This window comes from Hoplias malabaricus, chromosome 8, assembly GCF_029633855.1.
Source record: "Hoplias malabaricus isolate fHopMal1 chromosome 8, fHopMal1.hap1, whole genome shotgun sequence".
Classification (NCBI taxonomy): Eukaryota; Metazoa; Chordata; class Actinopteri; order Characiformes; family Erythrinidae; genus Hoplias; species Hoplias malabaricus.
The window spans coordinates 22,435,751-22,453,950 of NC_089807.1; the positions used below are offsets into that span (position 1 = coordinate 22,435,751).

An 18,200-nucleotide genomic window follows, 5' to 3' on the forward strand; every position below is an offset into this window, starting at 1 on the left:
AAGGGGTTGGACTGAAAACTGACAAGTGCGTTTAGGACAGAGTCTCATGCACTCCTATGATTGTAGAGCGAGTACATCCGGCAAAAGCCTTGCCCTAGCCCCTGAACTTAATCCTATCTCCTTCCTTTCAGACGTAGCTGAAAATGGTGGCCCTGGTGGTCTAGTGGCTAGGATTCGGCGCTCTCACCGCTGCGGCCGGGTTCGATTCCCGGTCAGGGAAGTGTGTGCTTTCTTGCACACCAAGTCCACTACAAGACTCTGGAAGGTCCCCCCCCCCCACCCACATGCTGGGCTGTGTAGGTTGAAGGAATGTAAAGCGTCCTCCTTCTGCTACTTCCTTTTTTGCCAAACTTCTAAACGACACGTTGCTGCCTCATTCACCACCTCCACACACCCACACCAGCGTGGCTTTATGTTTTCAAGTCTGCAAGTCTTTTAGGGAGGCAAGATAAAGTTTGAGAAATTTGAATGGAACAATGTAAATGATCCGTCACTGCCTTCAGCATATTGCACTCTGGCATGCCAGTGCATCTGCAGGCAGGCACCTGGCCATGATATCCCGCAGTGGCGCGAGGGAAAAGAAAAGTCTCCTTCAAGCCGGATTTGAACCAGCAACCTAAGAATCGCTTTGTTAACAACTACAGTCCTCCGCTCTACCAACTGAGCTATCAAAGGTGCTATGCTAAGGGGTTGGACTGAAAACTGACAAGTGCGTTTAGGACAGAGTCTCATGCACTCCTATGATTGTAGAGCGAGTACATCCGGCAAAAGCCTTGCCCTAGCCCCTGAACTTAATCCTATCTCCTTCCTTTCAGACGTAGCTGAAAATGGTGGCCCTGGTGGTCTAGTGGCTAGGATTCGGCGCTCTCACCGCTGCGGCCGGGTTCGATTCCCGGTCAGGGAAGTGTGTGCTTTCTTGCACACCAAGTCCACTACAAGACTCTGGAAGGTCCCCCCCCCCCACCCACATGCTGGGCTGTGTAGGTTGAAGGAATGTAAAGCGTCCTCCTTCTGCTACTTCCTTTTTTGCCAAACTTCTAAACGACACGTTGCTGCCTCATTCACCACCTCCACACACCCACACCAGCGTGGCTTTATGTTTTCAAGTCTGCAAGTCTTTTAGGGAGGCAAGATAAAGTTTGAGAAATTTGAATGGAACAATGTAAATGATCCGTCACTGCCTTCAGCATATTGCACTCTGGCATGCCAGTGCATCTGCAGGCAGGCACCTGGCCATGATATCCCGCAGTGGCGCGAGGGAAAAGAAAAGTCTCCTTCGAGCCGGATTTGAACCAGCGACCTAAGAATCGCCTTATTAACAACTACAGTCCTCCGCTCTACCAACTGAGCTATCGAAGGTGCTATGCTAAGGGGTCGGAATGAAAACTGACAAGTGCGTTTAGGACAGAGTCTCATGCACTCCTATGACTGTAGAGCGAGTACATCCGGCAAAAGCCTTGCCCTAGCCCCTGAACTTAATCCTATCTCCTTCCTTTCAGACGTAGCTGAGAACGGTGGCCCTGGTGGTCTAGTGGCTAGGATTCGGCGCTCTCACCGCTGCGGCCGGGTTCGATTCCCGGTCAGGGAAGTGTGTGCTTTCTTGCACACCAAGTCCACTACAAGACTCTGGAAGGTCCCCCCCCCCCCCCCACCCACATGCTGGGCTGTGTAGGTTGAAGGAATGTAAAGCGTCCTCCTTCTGCTACTTCCTCTTTTGCCAAACTTCTAAACGACACGTTGCTGCCTCATTCACCACCTCCACACACCCACACCAGCGTGGCTTTATGTTTTCAAGTCTGCAAGTCTTTTAGGGAGGCAAGATAAAGTTTGAGAAATTTGAATGGAACAATGTAAATGATCCGTCACTGCCTTCAGCATATTGCACTCTGGCATGCCAGTGCATCTGCAGGCAGGCACCTGGCCATGATATCCCGCAGTGGCGCGAGGGAAAAGAAAAGTCTCCTTCAAGCCGGATTTGAACCAGCAACCTAAGGATCGCCTTGTTAACAACTACAGTCCTCTGCTCTACCAACTGAGCTATCGAAGGTGCTATGCTAAGGGGTCGGACTGAAAACTGACAAGTGTGTTTAGGACAGAGTCTCATGCACTCCTATGATTGTAGAGCGAGTACATCCGGCAAAAGCCTTGCCCTAGTCCCTGAACTTAATCCTATCTCCTTCCTTTCAGACGTAGCTGAAAACGGTGGCCCTGGTGGTCTAGTGGCTAGGATTCGGCGCTCTCACCGCTGCGGCCGGGTTCGATTCCCGGTCAGGGAAGTGTGTGCTTTCTTGCACACCAAGTCCACTACAAGACTCTGGAAGGTCCCCCCCCCCACCCAAATGCTGGGCTGTGTAGGTTGAAGGAATGTAAAGCGTCCTCCTTCTGCTACTTCCTTTTTTGCCAAACTTCTTAACGACACGTTGCTGCCTCATTCACCACCTCCACACACCCACACCAGCGTGGCTTTATGTTTTCAAGTCTGCAAGTCTTTTAGGGAGGCAAGATAAAGTTTGAGAAATTTGAATGGAACAATGTAAATGATCCGTCACTGCCTTCAGCATATTGCACTCTGGCATGCCAGTGCATCTGCAGGCAGGCACCTGGCCATGATATCCCGCAGTGGCGCGAGGGAAAAGAAAAGTCTCCTTCAAGCCGGATTTGAACCAGCAACCTAAGGATCGCTTTGTTAACAACTACAGTCCTCCGCTCTACCAACTGAGCTATCGAAGGTGCTATGCTAAGGGGTTGGACTGAAAACTGACAAGTGCGTTTAGGACAGAGTCTCATGCACTCCTATGATTGTAGAGCGAGTACATCCGGCAAAAGCCTTGCCCTAGCCCCTGAACTTAATCCTATCTCCTTCCTTTCAGACGTAGCTGAAAATGGTGGCCCTGGTGGTCTAGTGGCTAGGATTCGGCGCTCTCACCGCTGCGGCCGGGTTCGATTCCCGGTCAGGGAAGTGTGTGCTTTCTTGCACACCAAGTCCACTACAAGACTCTGGAAGGTCCCCCCCCCCCACCCACATGCTGGGCTGTGTAGGTTGAAGGAATGTAAAGCGTCCTCCTTCTGCTACTTCCTTTTTTGCCAAACTTCTAAACGACACGTTGCTGCCTCATTCACCACCTCCACACACCCACACCAGCGTGGCTTTATGTTTTCAAGTCTGCAAGTCTTTTAGGGAGGCAAGATAAAGTTTGAGAAATTTGAATGGAACAATGTAAATGATCCGTCACTGCCTTCAGCATATTGCACTCTGGCATGCCAGTGCATCTGCAGGCAGGCACCTGGCCATGATATCCCGCAGTGGCGCGAGGGAAAAGAAAAGTCTCCTTCGAGCCGGATTTGAACCAGCGACCTAAGGATCGCCTTATTAACAACTACAGTACTCCGCTCTACCAACTGAGCTATCGAAGGTGCTATGCTAAGGGGTCGGAATGAAAACTGACAAGTGCGTTTAGGACAGAGTCTCATGCACTCCTATGATTGTAGAGCGAGTACATCCGGCAAAAGCCTTGCCCTAGCCCCTGAACTTAATCCTATCTCCTTCCTTTCAGACGTAGCTGAAAACGGTGGCCCTGGTGGTCTAGTGGCTAGGATTCGGCGCTCTCACCGCTGCGGCAGGGTTCGATTCCCGGTCAGGGAAGTGTGTGCTTTCTTGCACACCAAGTCCACTACAAGACTCTGGAAGGTCCCCCCCCCCACCCACATGCTGGGCTGTGTAGGTTGAAGGAATGTAAAGCGTCCTCCTTCTGCTACTTCCTTTTTTGCCAAACTTCTAAACGACACGTTCCTGCCTCATTCACCACCTCCACACACCCACACCAGCGTGGCTTTATGTTTTCAAGTCTGCAAGTCTTTTAGGGAGGCAAGATAAAGTTTGAGAAATTTGAATGGAACAATGTAAATGATCCGTCACTGCCTTCAGCATATTGCACTCTGGCATGCCAGTGCATCTGCAGGCAGGCACCTGGCCATGATATCCCGCAGTGGCGCGAGGGAAAAGAAAAGTCTCCTTCGAGCCGGATTTGAACCAGCGACCTAAGGATCGCCTTATTAACAACTACAGTCCTCCGCTCTACCAACTGAGCTATCGAAGGTGCTATGCTAAGGGGTCGGAATGAAAACTGACAAGTGCGTTTAGGACAGAGTCTCATGCACTCCTATGACTGTAGAGCGAGTACATCCGGCAAAAGCCTTGCCCTAGCCCCTGAACTTAATCCTATCTCCTTCCTTTCAGACGTAGCTGAGAACGGTGGCCCTGGTGGTCTAGTGGCTAGGATTCGGCGCTCTCACCGCTGCGGCCGGGTTCGATTCCCGGTCAGGGAAGTGTGTGCTTTCTTGCACACCAAGTCCACTACAAGACTCTGGAAGGTCCCCCCCCCCCCCACCCACATGCTGGGCTGTGTAGGTTGAAGGAATGTAAAGCGTCCTCCTTCTGCTACTTCCTCTTTTGCCAAACTTCTAAACGACACGTTGCTGCCTCATTCACCACCTCCACACACCCACACCAGCGTGGCTTTATGTTTTCAAGTCTGCAAGTCTTTTAGGGAGGCAAGATAAAGTTTGAGAAATTTGAATGGAACAATGTAAATGATCCGTCACTGCCTTCAGCATATTGCACTCTGGCATGCCAGTGCATCTGCAGGCAGGCACCTGGCCATGATATCCCGCAGTGGCGCGAGGGAAAAGAAAAGTCTCCTTCAAGCCGGATTTGAACCAGCAACCTAAGGATCGCCTTGTTAACAACTACAGTCCTCTGCTCTACCAACTGAGCTATCGAAGGTGCTATGCTAAGGGGTCGGACTGAAAACTGACAAGTGTGTTTAGGACAGAGTCTCATGCACTCCTATGATTGTAGAGCGAGTACATCCGGCAAAAGCCTTGCCCTAGTCCCTGAACTTAATCCTATCTCCTTCCTTTCAGACGTAGCTGAAAACGGTGGCCCTGGTGGTCTAGTGGCTAGGATTCGGCGCTCTCACCGCTGCGGCCGGGTTCGATTCCCGGTCAGGGAAGTGTGTGCTTTCTTGCACACCAAGTCCACTACAAGACTCTGGAAGGTCCCCCCCCCCACCCACATGCTGGGCTGTGTAGGTTGAAGGAATGTAAAGCGTCCTCCTTCTGCTACTTCCTTTTTTGCCAAACTTCTAAACGACACGTTGCTGCCTCATTCACCACCTCCACACACCCACACCAGCGTGGCTTTATGTTTTCAAGTCTGCAAGTCTTTTAGGGAGGCAAGATAAAGTTTGAGAAATTTGAATGGAACAATGTAAATGATCCGTCACTGCCTTCAGCATATTGCACTCTGGCATGCCAGTGCATCTGCAGGCAGGCACCTGGCCATGATATCCCGCAGTGGCGCGAGGGAAAAGAAAAGTCTCCTTCAAGCCGGATTTGAACCAGCAACCTAAGGATCGCTTTGTTAACAACTACAGTCCTCCGCTCTACCAACTGAGCTATCGAAGGTGCTATGCTAAGGGGTTGGACTGAAAACTGACAAGTGCGTTTAGGACAGAGTCTCATGCACTCCTATGATTGTAGAGCGAGTACATCCGGCAAAGCCTTGCCCTAGCCCCTGAACTTAATCCTATCTCCTTCCTTTCAGACGTAGCTGAAAACGGTGGCCCTGGTGGTCTAGTGGCTAGGATTCGGCGCTCTCACCGCTGCGGCAGGGTTCGATTCCCGGTCAGGGAAGTGTGTGCTTCCTTGCACACCAAGTCCACTACAAGACTCTGGAAGGTCCCCCCCCCCACCCACATGCTGGGCTGTGTAGGTTGAAGGAATGTAAAGCGTCCTCCTTCTGCTACTTCCTTTTTTGCCAAACTTCTAAACGACACGTTCCTGCCTCATTCACCACCTCCACACACCCACACCAGCGTGGCTTTATGTTTTCAAGTCTGCAAGTCTTTTAGGGAGGCAAGATAAAGTTTGAGAAATTTGAATGGAACAATGTAAATGATCCGTCACTGCCTTCAGCATATTGCACTCTGGCATGCCAGTGCATCTGCAGGCAGGCACCTGGCCATGATATCCCGCAGTGGCGCGAGGGAAAAGAAAAGTCTCCTTCGAGCCGGATTTGAACCAGCGACCTAAGGATCGCCTTATTAACAACTACAGTCCTCCGCTCTACCAACTGAGCTATCGAAGGTGCTATGCTAAGGGGTCGGAATGAAAACTGACAAGTGCGTTTAGGACAGAGTCTCATGCACTCCTATGACTGTAGAGCGAGTACATCCGGCAAAAGCCTTGCCCTAGCCCCTGAACTTAATCCTATCTCCTTCCTTTCAGACGTAGCTGAGAACGGTGGCCCTGGTGGTCTAGTGGCTAGGATTCGGCGCTCTCACCGCTGCGGCCGGGTTCGATTCCCGGTCAGGGAAGTGTGTGCTTTCTTGCACACCAAGTCCACTACAAGACTCTGGAAGGTCCCCCCCCCCCACCCACATGCTGGGCTGTGTAGGTTGAAGGAATGTAAAGCGTCCTCCTTCTGCTACTTCCTCTTTTGCCAAACTTCTAAACGACACGTTGCTGCCTCATTCACCACCTCCACACACCCACACCAGCGTGGCTTTATGCTTTCAAGTCTGCAAGTCTTTTAGGGAGGCAAGATAAAGTTTGAGAAATTTGAATGGAACAGTGTAAATGATCCGTCACTGCCTTCAGCATATTGCACTCTGGCATGCCAGCGCATCTGCAGGCAGGCACCTGGCCATGATATCCCGCAGTGGCGCGAGGGAAAAGAAAAGTCTCCTTCGAGCCGGATTTGAACCAGCGACCTAAGGATCGCCTTATTAACAACTACAGTACTCCGCTCTACCAACTGAGCTATCGAAGGTGCTATGCTAAGGGGTCGGACTGAAAACTGACAAGTGCGTTTAGGACAGAGTCTCATGCACTCCTATGATTGTAGAGCGAGTACATCCGGCAAAAGCCTTGCCCTAGCCCCTGAACTTAATCCTATCTCCTTCCTTTCAGACGTAGCTGAAAACGTTGGCCCTGGTGGTCTAGTGGCTAGGATTCGGCGCTCTCACCGCTGCGGCCGGGTTCGATTCCCGGTCAGGGAAGTGTGTGCTTTCTTGCACACCAAGTCCACTACAAGACTCTGGAAGGTCCCCCCCCCACCCACATGCTGGGCTGTGTAGGTTGAAGGAATGTAAAGCGTCCTCCTTCTGCTACTTCCTTTTTTGCCAAACTTCTAAACGACACGTTCCTGCCTCATTCACCACCTCCACACACCCACACCAGCGTGGCTTTATGTTTTCAAGTCTGCAAGTCTTTTAGGGAGGCAAGATAAAGTTTGAGAAATTTGAATGGAACAATGTAAATGATCCGTCACTGCCTTCAGCATATTGCACTCTGGCATGCCAGTGCATCTGCAGGCAGGCACCTGGCCATGATATCCCGCAGTGGCGCGAGGGAAAAGAAAAGTCTCCTTCGAGCCGGATTTGAACCAGCGACCTAAGGATCGCCTTATTAACAACTACAGTCCTCCGCTCTACCAACTGAGCTATCGAAGGTGCTATGCTAAGGGGTCGGAATGAAAACTGACAAGTGCGTTTAGGACAGAGTCTCATGCACTCCTATGACTGTAGAGCGAGTACATCCGGCAAAAGCCTTGCCCTAGCCCCTGAACTTAATCCTATCTCCTTCCTTTCAGACGTAGCTGAGAACGGTGGCCCTGGTGGTCTAGTGGCTAGGATTCGGCGCTCTCACCGCTGCGGCCGGGTTCGATTCCCGGTCAGGGAAGTGTGTGCTTTCTTGCACACCAAGTCCACTACAAGACTCTGGAAGGTCCCCCCCCCCCACCCACATGCTGGGCTGTGTAGGTTGAAGGAATGTAAAGCGTCCTCCTTCTGCTACTTCCTCTTTTGCCAAACTTCTAAACGACACGTTGCTGCCTCATTCACCACCTCCACACACCCACACCAGCGTGGCTTTATGCTTTCAAGTCTGCAAGTCTTTTAGGGAGGCAAGATAAAGTTTGAGAAATTTGAATGGAACAGTGTAAATGATCCGTCACTGCCTTCAGCATATTGCACTCTGGCATGCCAGCGCATCTGCAGGCAGGCACCTGGCCATGATATCCCGCAGTGGCGCGAGGGAAAAGAAAAGTCTCCTTCGAGCCGGATTTGAACCAGCGACCTAAGGATCGCCTTATTAACAACTACAGTACTCCGCTCTACCAACTGAGCTATCGAAGGTGCTATGCTAAGGGGTCGGACTGAAAACTGACAAGTGCGTTTAGGACAGAGTCTCATGCACTCCTATGATTGTAGAGCGAGTACATCCGGCAAAAGCCTTGCCCTAGCCCCTGAACTTAATCCTATCTCCTTCCTTTCAGACGTAGCTGAAAACGTTGGCCCTGGTGGTCTAGTGGCTAGGATTCGGCGCTCTCACCGCTGCGGCCGGGTTCGATTCCCGGTCAGGGAAGTGTGTGCTTTCTTGCACACCAAGTCCACTACAAGACTCTGGAAGGTCCCCCCCCCACCCACATGCTGGGCTGTGTAGGTTGAAGGAATGTAAAGCGTCCTCCTTCTGCTACTTCCTTTTTTGCCAAACTTCTAAATGACACGTTGCTGCCTCATTCACCACCTCCACACACCCACACCAGCGTGGCTTTATGTTTTCAAGTCTGCAAGTCTTTTAGGGAGGCAAGATAAAGTTTGAGAAATTTGAATGGAACAATGTAAATGATCCGTCACTGCCTTCAGCATATTGCACTCTGGCATGCCAGTGCATCTGCAGGCAGGCACCTGGCCATGATATCCCGCAGTGGCGCGAGGGAAAAGAAAAGTTTCCTTCGAGCTGGATTTGAACCAGCGACCTAAGGATCGCCTTTATAACAACTACAGTCCTCCGCTCTACCAACTGAGCTATCAAAGGTGCTATGCTAAAGGGTCGGACTGAAAACTGACAAGTGCGTTTAGGACAGAGTCTCATGCACTCCTATGATTGTAGAGCGAGTACATCCGGCAAAAGCCTTGCCCTAGCCCCTGAACTTAATCCTATCTCCTTCCTTTCAGACGTAGCTGAAAACGGTGGCCCTGGTGGTCTAGTGGCTAGGATTCGGCGCTCTCACCGCTGCGGCAGGGTTCGATTCCCGGTCAGGGAAGTGTGTGCTTCCTTGCACACCAAGTCCACTACAAGACTCTGGAAGGTCCCCCCCCCACCCACATGCTGGGCTGTGTAGGTTGAAGGAATGTAAAGCGTCCTCCTTCTGCTACTTCCTTTTTTGCCAAACTTCTAAACGACACGTTCCTGCCTCATTCACCACCTCCACACACCCACACCAGCGTGGCTTTATGTTTTCAAGTCTGCAAGTCTTTTAGGGAGGCAAGATAAAGTTTGAGAAATTTGAATGGAACAATGTAAATGATCCGTCACTGCCTTCAGCATATTGCACTCTGGCATGCCAGTGCATCTGCAGGCAGGCACCTGGCCATGATATCCCGCAGTGGCGCGAGGGAAAAGAAAAGTCTCCTTCGAGCCGGATTTGAACCAGCGACCTAAGGATCGCCTTATTAACAACTACAGTACTCCGCTCTACCAACTGAGCTATCGAAGGTGCTATGCTAAGGGGTCGGACTGAAAACTGACAAGTGCGTTTAGGACAGAGTCTCATGCACTCCTATGATTGTAGAGCGAGTACATCCGGCAAAAGCCTTGCCCTAGCCCCTGAACTTAATCCTATCTCCTTCCTTTCAGACGTAGCTGAAAACGTTGGCCCTGGTGGTCTAGTGGCTAGGATTCGGCGCTCTCACCGCTGCGGCCGGGTTCGATTCCCGGTCAGGGAAGTGTGTGCTTTCTTGCACACCAAGTCCACTACAAGACTCTGGAAGGTCCCCCCCCCACCCACATGCTGGGCTGTGTAGGTTGAAGGAATGTAAAGCGTCCTCCTTCTGCTACTTCCTTTTTTGCCAAACTTCTAAATGACACGTTGCTGCCTCATTCACCACCTCCACACACCCACACCAGCGTGGCTTTATGTTTTCAAGTCTGCAAGTCTTTTAGGGAGGCAAGATAAAGTTTGAGAAATTTGAATGGAACAATGTAAATGATCCGTCACTGCCTTCAGCATATTGCACTCTGGCATGCCAGTGCATCTGCAGGCAGGCACCTGGCCATGATATCCCGCAGTGGCGCGAGGGAAAAGAAAAGTTTCCTTCGAGCTGGATTTGAACCAGCGACCTAAGGATCGCCTTTATAACAACTACAGTCCTCCGCTCTACCAACTGAGCTATCAAAGGTGCTATGCTAAAGGGTCGGACTGAAAACTGACAAGTGCGTTTAGGACAGAGTCTCATGCACTCCTATGATTGTAGAGCGAGTACATCCGGCAAAAGCCTTGCCCTAGCCCCTGAACTTAATCCTATCTCCTTCCTTTCAGACGTAGCTGAAAACGGTGGCCCTGGTGGTCTAGTGGCTAGGATTCGGCGCTCTCACCGCTGCGGCAGGGTTCGATTCCCGGTCAGGGAAGTGTGTGCTTCCTTGCACACCAAGTCCACTACAAGACTCTGGAAGGTCCCCCCCCCCACCCACATGCTGGGCTGTGTAGGTTGAAGGAATGTAAAGCGTCCTCCTTCTGCTACTTCCTTTTTTGCCAAACTTCTAAACGACACGTTCCTGCCTCATTCACCACCTCCACACACCCACACCAGCGTGGCTTTATGTTTTCAAGTCTGCAAGTCTTTTAGGGAGGCAAGATAAAGTTTGAGAAATTTGAATGGAACAATGTAAATGATCCGTCACTGCCTTCAGCATATTGCACTCTGGCATGCCAGTGCATCTGCAGGCAGGCACCTGGCCATGATATCCCGCAGTGGCGCGAGGGAAAAGAAAAGTCTCCTTCGAGCCGGATTTGAACCAGCGACCTAAGGATCGCCTTATTAACAACTACAGTCCTCCGCTCTACCAACTGAGCTATCAAAGGTGCTATGCTAAGGGGTCGGAATGAAAACTGACAAGTGCGTTTAGGACAGAGTCTCATGCACTCCTATGACTGTAGAGCGAGTACATCCGGCAAAAGCCTTGCCCTAGCCCCTGAACTTAATCCTATCTCCTTCCTTTCAGACGTAGCTGAGAACGGTGGCCCTGGTGGTCTAGTGGCTAGGATTCGGCGCTCTCACCGCTGCGGCCGGGTTCGATTCCCGGTCAGGGAAGTGTGTGCTTTCTTGCACACCAAGTCCACTACAAGACTCTGGAAGGTCCCCCCCCCCCACCCACATGCTGGGCTGTGTAGGTTGAAGGAATGTAAAGCGTCCTCCTTCTGCTACTTCCTCTTTTGCCAAACTTCTAAACGACACGTTGCTGCCTCATTCACCACCTCCACACACCCACACCAGCGTGGCTTTATGTTTTCAAGTCTGCAAGTCTTTTAGGGAGGCAAGATAAAGTTTGAGAAATTTGAATGGAACAATGTAAATGATCCGTCACTGCCTTCAGCATATTGCACTCTGGCATGCCAGTGCATCTGCAGGCAGGCACCTGGCCATGATATCCCGCAGTGGCGCGAGGGAAAAGAAAAGTCTCCTTCAAGCCGGATTTGAACCAGCAACCTAAGGATCGCCTTGTTAACAACTACAGTCCTCCGCTCTACCAACTGAGCTATCGAAGGTGCTATGCTAAGGGGTCGGACTGAAAACTGACAAGTGTGTTTAGGACAGAGTCTCATGCACTCCTATGATTGTAGAGCGAGTACATCCGGCAAAAGCCTTGCCCTAGTCCCTGAACTTAATCCTATCTCCTTCCTTTCAGACGTAGCTGAAAACGGTGGCCCTGGTGGTCTAGTGGCTAGGATTCGGCGCTCTCACCGCTGCGGCCGGGTTCGATTCCCGGTCAGGGAAGTGTGTGCTTTCTTGCACACCAAGTCCACTACAAGACTCTGGAAGGTCCCCCCCCCCACCCACATGCTGGGCTGTGTAGGTTGAAGGAATGTAAAGCGTCCTCCTTCTGCTACTTCCTTTTTTGCCAAACTTCTAAACGACACGTTGCTGCCTCATTCACCACCTCCACACACCCACACCAGCGTGGCTTTATGTTTTCAAGTCTGCAAGTCTTTTAGGGAGGCAAGATAAAGTTTGAGAAATTTGAATGGAACAATGTAAATGATCCGTCACTGCCTTCAGCATATTGCACTCTGGCATGCCAGTGCATCTGCAGGCAGGCACCTGGCCATGATATCCCGCAGTGGCGCGAGGGAAAAGAAAAGTCTCCTTCAAGCCGGATTTGAACCAGCAACCTAAGGATCGCTTTGTTAACAACTACAGTCCTCCGCTCTACCAACTGAGCTATCGAAGGTGCTATGCTAAGGGGTTGGACTGAAAACTGACAAGTGCGTTTAGGACAGAGTCTCATGCACTCCTATGATTGTAGAGCGAGTACATCCGGCAAAAGCCTTGCCCTAGCCCCTGAACTTAATCCTATCTCCTTCCTTTCAGACGTAGCTGAAAACGGTGGCCCTGGTGGTCTAGTGGCTAGGATTCGGCGCTCTCACCGCTGCGGCCGGGTTCGATTCCCGGTCAGGGAAGTGTGTGCTTTCTTGCACACCAAGTCCACTACAAGACTCTGGAAGGTCCCCCCCCCCCACCCACATGCTGGACTGTGTAGGTTGAAGGAATGTAAAGCGTCCTCCTTCTGCTACTTCCTTTTTTGCCAAACTTCTAAACGACACGTTGCTGCCTCATTCACCACCTCCACACACCCACACCAGCGTGGCTTTATGTTTTCAAGTCTGCAAGTCTTTTAGGGAGGCAAGATAAAGTTTGAGAAATTTGAATGGAACAATGTAAATGATCCGTCACTGCCTTCAGCATATTGCACTCTGGCATGCCAGTGCATCTGCAGGCAGGCACCTGGCCATGATATCCCGCAGTGGCGCGAGGGAAAAGAAAAGTCTCCTTCGAGCCGGATTTGAACCAGCGACCTAAGGATCGCCTTATTAACAACTACAGTCCTCCGCTCTACCAACTGAGCTATCGAAGGTGCTATGCTAAGGGGTCGGACTGAAAACTGACAAGTGCGTTTAGAACAGAGTCTCATGCACTCCTATGATTGTAGAGCGAGTACCTCCGGCAAAAGCCTTGCCCTAGCCCCTGAACTTAATCCTATCTCCTTCCTTTCAGACGTAGCTGAAAACGTTGGCCCTGGTGGTCTAGTGGCTAGGATTCGGCGCTCTCACCGCTGCGGCCGGGTTCGATTCCCGGTCAGGGAAGTGTGTGCTTTCTTGCACACCAAGTCCACTACAAGACTCTGGAAGGTCCCCCCCCCACCCACATGCTGGGCTGTGTAGGTTGAAGGAATGTAAAGCGTCCTCCTTCTGCTACTTCCTTTTTTGCCAAACTTCTAAATGACACGTTGCTGCCTCATTCACCACCTCCACACACCCACACCAGCGTGGCTTTATGTTTTCAAGTCTGCAAGTCTTTTAGGGAGGCAAGATAAAGTTTGAGAAATTTGAATGGAACAATGTAAATGATCCGTCACTGCCTTCAGCATATTGCACTCTGGCATGCCAGTGCATCTGCAGGCAGGCACCTGGCCATGATATCCCGCAGTGGCGCGAGGGAAAAGAAAAGTTTCCTTCGAGCCGGATTTGAACCAGCGACCTAAGGATCGCCTTATTAACAACTACTGTCCTCCACTCTACCAACTGAGCTATCGAAGGTGCTATGCTAAAGGGTCGGACTGAAAACTGACAAGTGCGTTTAGGACAGAGTCTCATGCACTCCTATGATTGTAGAGCGAGTACATCCGGCAAAAGCCTTGCCCTAGCCCCTGAACTTAATCCTATCTCCTTCCTTTCAGACGTAGCTGAAAACGGTGGCCCTGGTGGTCTAGTGGCTAGGATTCGGCGCTCTCACCGCTGCGGCAGGGTTCGATTCCCGGTCAGGGAAGTGTGTGCTTCCTTGCACACCAAGTCCACTACAAGACTCTGGAAGGTCCCCCCCCCCACCCACATGCTGGGCTGTGTAGGTTGAAGGAATGTAAAGCGTCCTCCTTCTGCTACTTCCTTTTTTGCCAAACTTCTAAACGACACGTTCCTGCCTCATTCACCACCTCCACACACCCACACCAGCGTGGCTTTATGTTTTCAAGTCTGCAAGTCTTTTAGGGAGGCAAGATAAAGTTTGAGAAATTTGAATGGAACAATGTAAATGATCCGTCACTGCCTTCAGCATATTGCACTCTGGCATGCCAGTGCATCTGCAGGCAGGCACCTGGCCATGATATCCCGCAGTGGCGCGAGGGAAAAGAAAAGTCTCCTTCGAGCCGGATTTGAACCAGCGACCTAAGGATCGCCTTATTAACAACTACAGTCCTCCGCTCTACCAACTGAGCTATCGAAGGTGCTATGCTAAGGGGTCGGAATGAAAACTGACAAGTGCGTTTAGGACAGAGTCTCATGCACTCCTATGACTGTAGAGCGAGTACATCCGGCAAAAGCCTTGCCCTAGCCCCTGAACTTAATCCTATCTCCTTCCTTTCAGACGTAGCTGAGAACGGTGGCCCTGGTGGTCTAGTGGCTAGGATTCGGCGCTCTCACCGCTGCGGCCGGGTTCGATTCCCGGTCAGGGAAGTGTGTGCTTTCTTGCACACCAAGTCCACTACAAGACTCTGGAAGGTCCCCCCCCCCCCAACCCACATGCTGGGCTGTGTAGGTTGAAGGAATGTAAAGCGTCCTCCTTCTGCTACTTCCTTTTTTGCCAAACTTCTAAACGACACGTTGCTGCCTCATTCACCACCTCCACACACCCACACCAGCGTGGCTTTATGTTTTCAAGTCTGCAAGTCTTTTAGGGAGGCAAGATAAAGTTTGAGAAATTTGAATGGAACAATGTAAATGATCCGTCACTGCCTTCAGCATATTGCACTCTGGCATGCCAGTGCATCTGCAGGCAGGCACCTGGCCATGATATCCCGCAGTGGCGCGAGGGAAAAGAAAAGTTTCCTTCGAGCTGGATTTGAACCAGCGACCTAAGGATCGCCTTTATAACAACTACAGTCCTCCACTCTACCAACTGAGCTATCGAAGGTGCTATGCTAAGGGGTCGGAATGAAAACTGACAAGTGCGTTTAGGACAGAGTCTCATGCACTCCTATGACTGTAGAGCGAGTACATCCGGCAAAAGCCTTGCCCTAGCCCCTGAACTTAATCCTATCTCCTTCCTTTCAGACGTAGCTGAGAACGGTGGCCCTGGTGGTCTAGTGGCTAGGATTCGGCGCTCTCACCGCTGCGGCCGGGTTTGATTCCCGGTCAGGGAAGTGTGTGCTTTCTTGCACACCAAGTCCACTACAAGACTCTGGAAGGTCCCCCCCCCCCACCCACATGCTGGGCTGTGTAGGTTGAAGGAATGTAAAGCGTCCTCCTTCTGCTACTTCCTCTTTTGCCAAACTTCTAAACGACACGTTGCTGCCTCATTCACCACCTCCACACACCCACACCAGCGTGGCTTTATGTTTTCAAGTCTGCAAGTCTTTTAGGGAGGCAAGATAAAGTTTGAGAAATTTGAATGGAACAATGTAAATGATCCGTCACTGCCTTCAGCATATTGCACTCTGGCATGCCAGTGCATCTGCAGGCAGGCACCTGGCCATGATATCCCGCAGTGGCGCGAGGGAAAAGAAAAGTCTCCTTCAAGCCGGATTTGAACCAGCAACCTAAGGATCGCCTTGTTAACAACTACAGTCCTCCGCTCTACCAACTGAGCTATCGAAGGTGCTATGCTAAGGGGTCGGACTGAAAACTGACAAGTGTGTTTAGGACAGAGTCTCATGCACTCCTATGATTGTAGAGCGAGTACATCCGGCAAAAGCCTTGCCCTAGTCCCTGAACTTAATCCTATCTCCTTCCTTTCAGACGTAGCTGAAAACGGTGGCCCTGGTGGTCTAGTGGCTAGGATTCGGCGCTCTCACCGCTGCGGCAGGGTTCGATTCCCGGTCAGGGAAGTGTGTGCTTCCTTGCACACCAAGTCCACTACAAGACTCTGGAAGGTCCCCCCCCCCACCCACATGCTGGGCTGTGTAGGTTGAAGGAATGTAAAGCGTCCTCCTTCTGCTACTTCCTTTTTTGCCAAACTTCTAAACGACACGTTCCTGCCTCATTCACCACCTCCACACACCCACACCAGCGTGGCTTTATGTTTTCAAGTCTGCAAGTCTTTTAGGGAGGCAAGATAAAGTTTGAGAAATTTGAATGGAACAATGTAAATGATCCGTCACTGCCTTCAGCATATTGCACTCTGGCATGCCAGTGCATCTGCAGGCAGGCACCTGGCCATGATATCCCGCAGTGGCGCGAGGGAAAAGAAAAGTCTCCTTCGAGCCGGATTTGAACCAGCGACCTAAGGATCGCCTTATTAACAACTACAGTCCTCCGCTCTACCAACTGAGCTATCGAAGGTGCTATGCTAAGGGGTCGGACTGAAAACTGACAAGTGCGTTTAGGACAGAGTCTCATGCACTCCTATGATTGTAGAGCGAGTACATCCGGCAAAAGCCTTGCCCTAGCCCCTGAACTTAATCCTATCTCCTTCCTTTCAGACGTAGCTGAAAACGTTGGCCCTGGTGGTCTAGTGGCTAGGATTCGGCGCTCTCACCGCTGCGGCCGGGTTCGATTCCCGGTCAGGGAAGTGTGTGCTTTCTTGCACACCAAGTCCACTACAAGACTCTGGAAGGTCCCCCCCCCACCCACATGCTGGGCTGTGTAGGTTGAAGGAATGTAAAGCGTCCTCCTTCTGCTACTTCCTTTTTTGCCAAACTTCTAAATGACACGTTGCTGCCTCATTCACCACCTCCACACACCCACACCAGCGTGGCTTTATGTTTTCAAGTCTGCAAGTCTTTTAGGGAGGCAAGATAAAGTTTGAGAAATTTGAATGGAACAATGTAAATGATCCGTCACTGCCTTCAGCATATTGCACTCTGGCATGCCAGTGCATCTGCAGGCAGGCACCTGGCCATGATATCCCGCAGTGGCGCGAGGGAAAAGAAAAGTCTCCTTCAAGCCGGATTTGAACCAGCAACCTAATGATCGCCTTATTAACAACTACAGTCCTCCGCTCTACCAACTGAGCTATCGAAGGTGCTATGCTAAGGGGTCGGACTGAAAACTGACAAGTGCGTTTAGGACAGAGTCTCATGCACTCCTATGATTGTAGAGCGAGTACATCTGGCAAAAGCCTTGCCCTAGCCCCTGAACTTAATCCTATCTCCTTCCTTTCAGACGTAGCTGAAAACGTTGGCCCTGGTGGTCTAGTGGCTAGGATTCGGCGCTCTCACCGCTGCGGCCGGGTTCGATTCCCGGTCAGGGAAGTGTGTGCTTTCTTGCACACCAAGTCCACTACAAGACTCTGGAAGGTCCCCCCCCCACCCACATGCTGGGCTGTGTAGGTTGAAGGAATGTAAAGCGTCCTCCTTCTGCTACTTCCTTTTTTGCCAAACTTCTAAATGACACGTTGCTGCCTCATTCACCACCTCCACACACCCACACCAGCGTGGCTTTATGTTTTCAAGTCTGCAAGTCTTTTAGGGAGGCAAGATAAAGTTTGAGAAATTTGAATGGAACAATGTAAATGATCCGTCACTGCCTTCAGCATATTGCACTCTGGCATGCCAGTGCATCTGCAGGCAGGCACCTGGCCATGATATCCCGCAGTGGCGCGAGGGAAAAGAAAAGTCTCCTTCAAGCCGGATTTGAACCAGCAACCTAATGATCGCCTTATTAACAACTACAGTCCTCCGCTCTACCAACTGAGCTATCGAAGGTGCTATGCTAAGGGGTCGGACTGAAAACTGACAAGTGCGTTTAGGACAGAGTCTCATGCACTCCTATGATTGTAGAGCGAGTACATCTGGCAAAAGCCTTGCCCTAGCCCCTGAACTTAATCCTATCTCCTTCCTTTCAGACGTAGCTGAAAACGTTGGCCCTGGTGGTCTAGTGGCTAGGATTCGGCGCTCTCACCGCTGCGGCCGGGTTCGATTCCCGGTCAGGGAAGTGTGTGCTTTCTTGCACACCAAGTCCACTACAAGACTCTGGAAGGTCCCCCCCCCCACCCACATGCTGGGCTGTGTAGGTTGAAGGAATGTAAAGCGTCCTCCTTCTGCTACTTCCTTTTTTGCCAAACTTCTAAACGACACGTTGCTGCCTCATTCACCACCTCCACACACCCACACCAGCGTGGCTTTATGTTTTCAAGTCTGCAAGT

At 51.1% G+C, this 18,200-nt stretch overlaps 7 non-coding genes across 7 annotated transcripts; all 7 read right to left on the reverse strand.

Annotated features, from left to right (window-relative positions):
- Positions 1-4,010: 4,010 nt before the first annotated feature.
- Positions 4,011-4,097, reverse strand: trnay-gua (transfer RNA tyrosine (anticodon GUA)). The gene is given in 2 exon segments: positions 4,011-4,046; positions 4,061-4,097. It is a non-coding gene; the product is annotated as a tRNA-Tyr (tRNA).
- Positions 4,098-6,061: 1,964 nt separating this feature from the next.
- Positions 6,062-6,148, reverse strand: trnay-gua (transfer RNA tyrosine (anticodon GUA)). The gene is given in 2 exon segments: positions 6,062-6,097; positions 6,112-6,148. It is a non-coding gene; the product is annotated as a tRNA-Tyr (tRNA).
- A 1,279-nt stretch (positions 6,149-7,427) lies between these two features.
- trnay-gua (transfer RNA tyrosine (anticodon GUA)) lies at positions 7,428-7,514 on the reverse strand. The gene is given in 2 exon segments: positions 7,428-7,463; positions 7,478-7,514. It is a non-coding gene; the product is annotated as a tRNA-Tyr (tRNA).
- Positions 7,515-12,891: 5,377 nt separating this feature from the next.
- Positions 12,892-12,978, reverse strand: trnay-gua (transfer RNA tyrosine (anticodon GUA)). Its single transcript is given in 2 exon segments — positions 12,892-12,927; positions 12,942-12,978. It is a non-coding gene; the product is annotated as a tRNA-Tyr (tRNA).
- Positions 12,979-14,256: 1,278 nt separating this feature from the next.
- trnay-gua (transfer RNA tyrosine (anticodon GUA)) lies at positions 14,257-14,343 on the reverse strand. The gene is given in 2 exon segments: positions 14,257-14,292; positions 14,307-14,343. It is a non-coding gene; the product is annotated as a tRNA-Tyr (tRNA).
- Positions 14,344-14,942: 599 nt separating this feature from the next.
- trnay-gua (transfer RNA tyrosine (anticodon GUA)) lies at positions 14,943-15,029 on the reverse strand. The gene is given in 2 exon segments: positions 14,943-14,978; positions 14,993-15,029. It is a non-coding gene; the product is annotated as a tRNA-Tyr (tRNA).
- Positions 15,030-16,309: 1,280 nt separating this feature from the next.
- trnay-gua (transfer RNA tyrosine (anticodon GUA)) lies at positions 16,310-16,396 on the reverse strand. The gene is given in 2 exon segments: positions 16,310-16,345; positions 16,360-16,396. It is a non-coding gene; the product is annotated as a tRNA-Tyr (tRNA).
- Between the last annotated feature and the right edge of the window lie 1,804 nt (positions 16,397-18,200).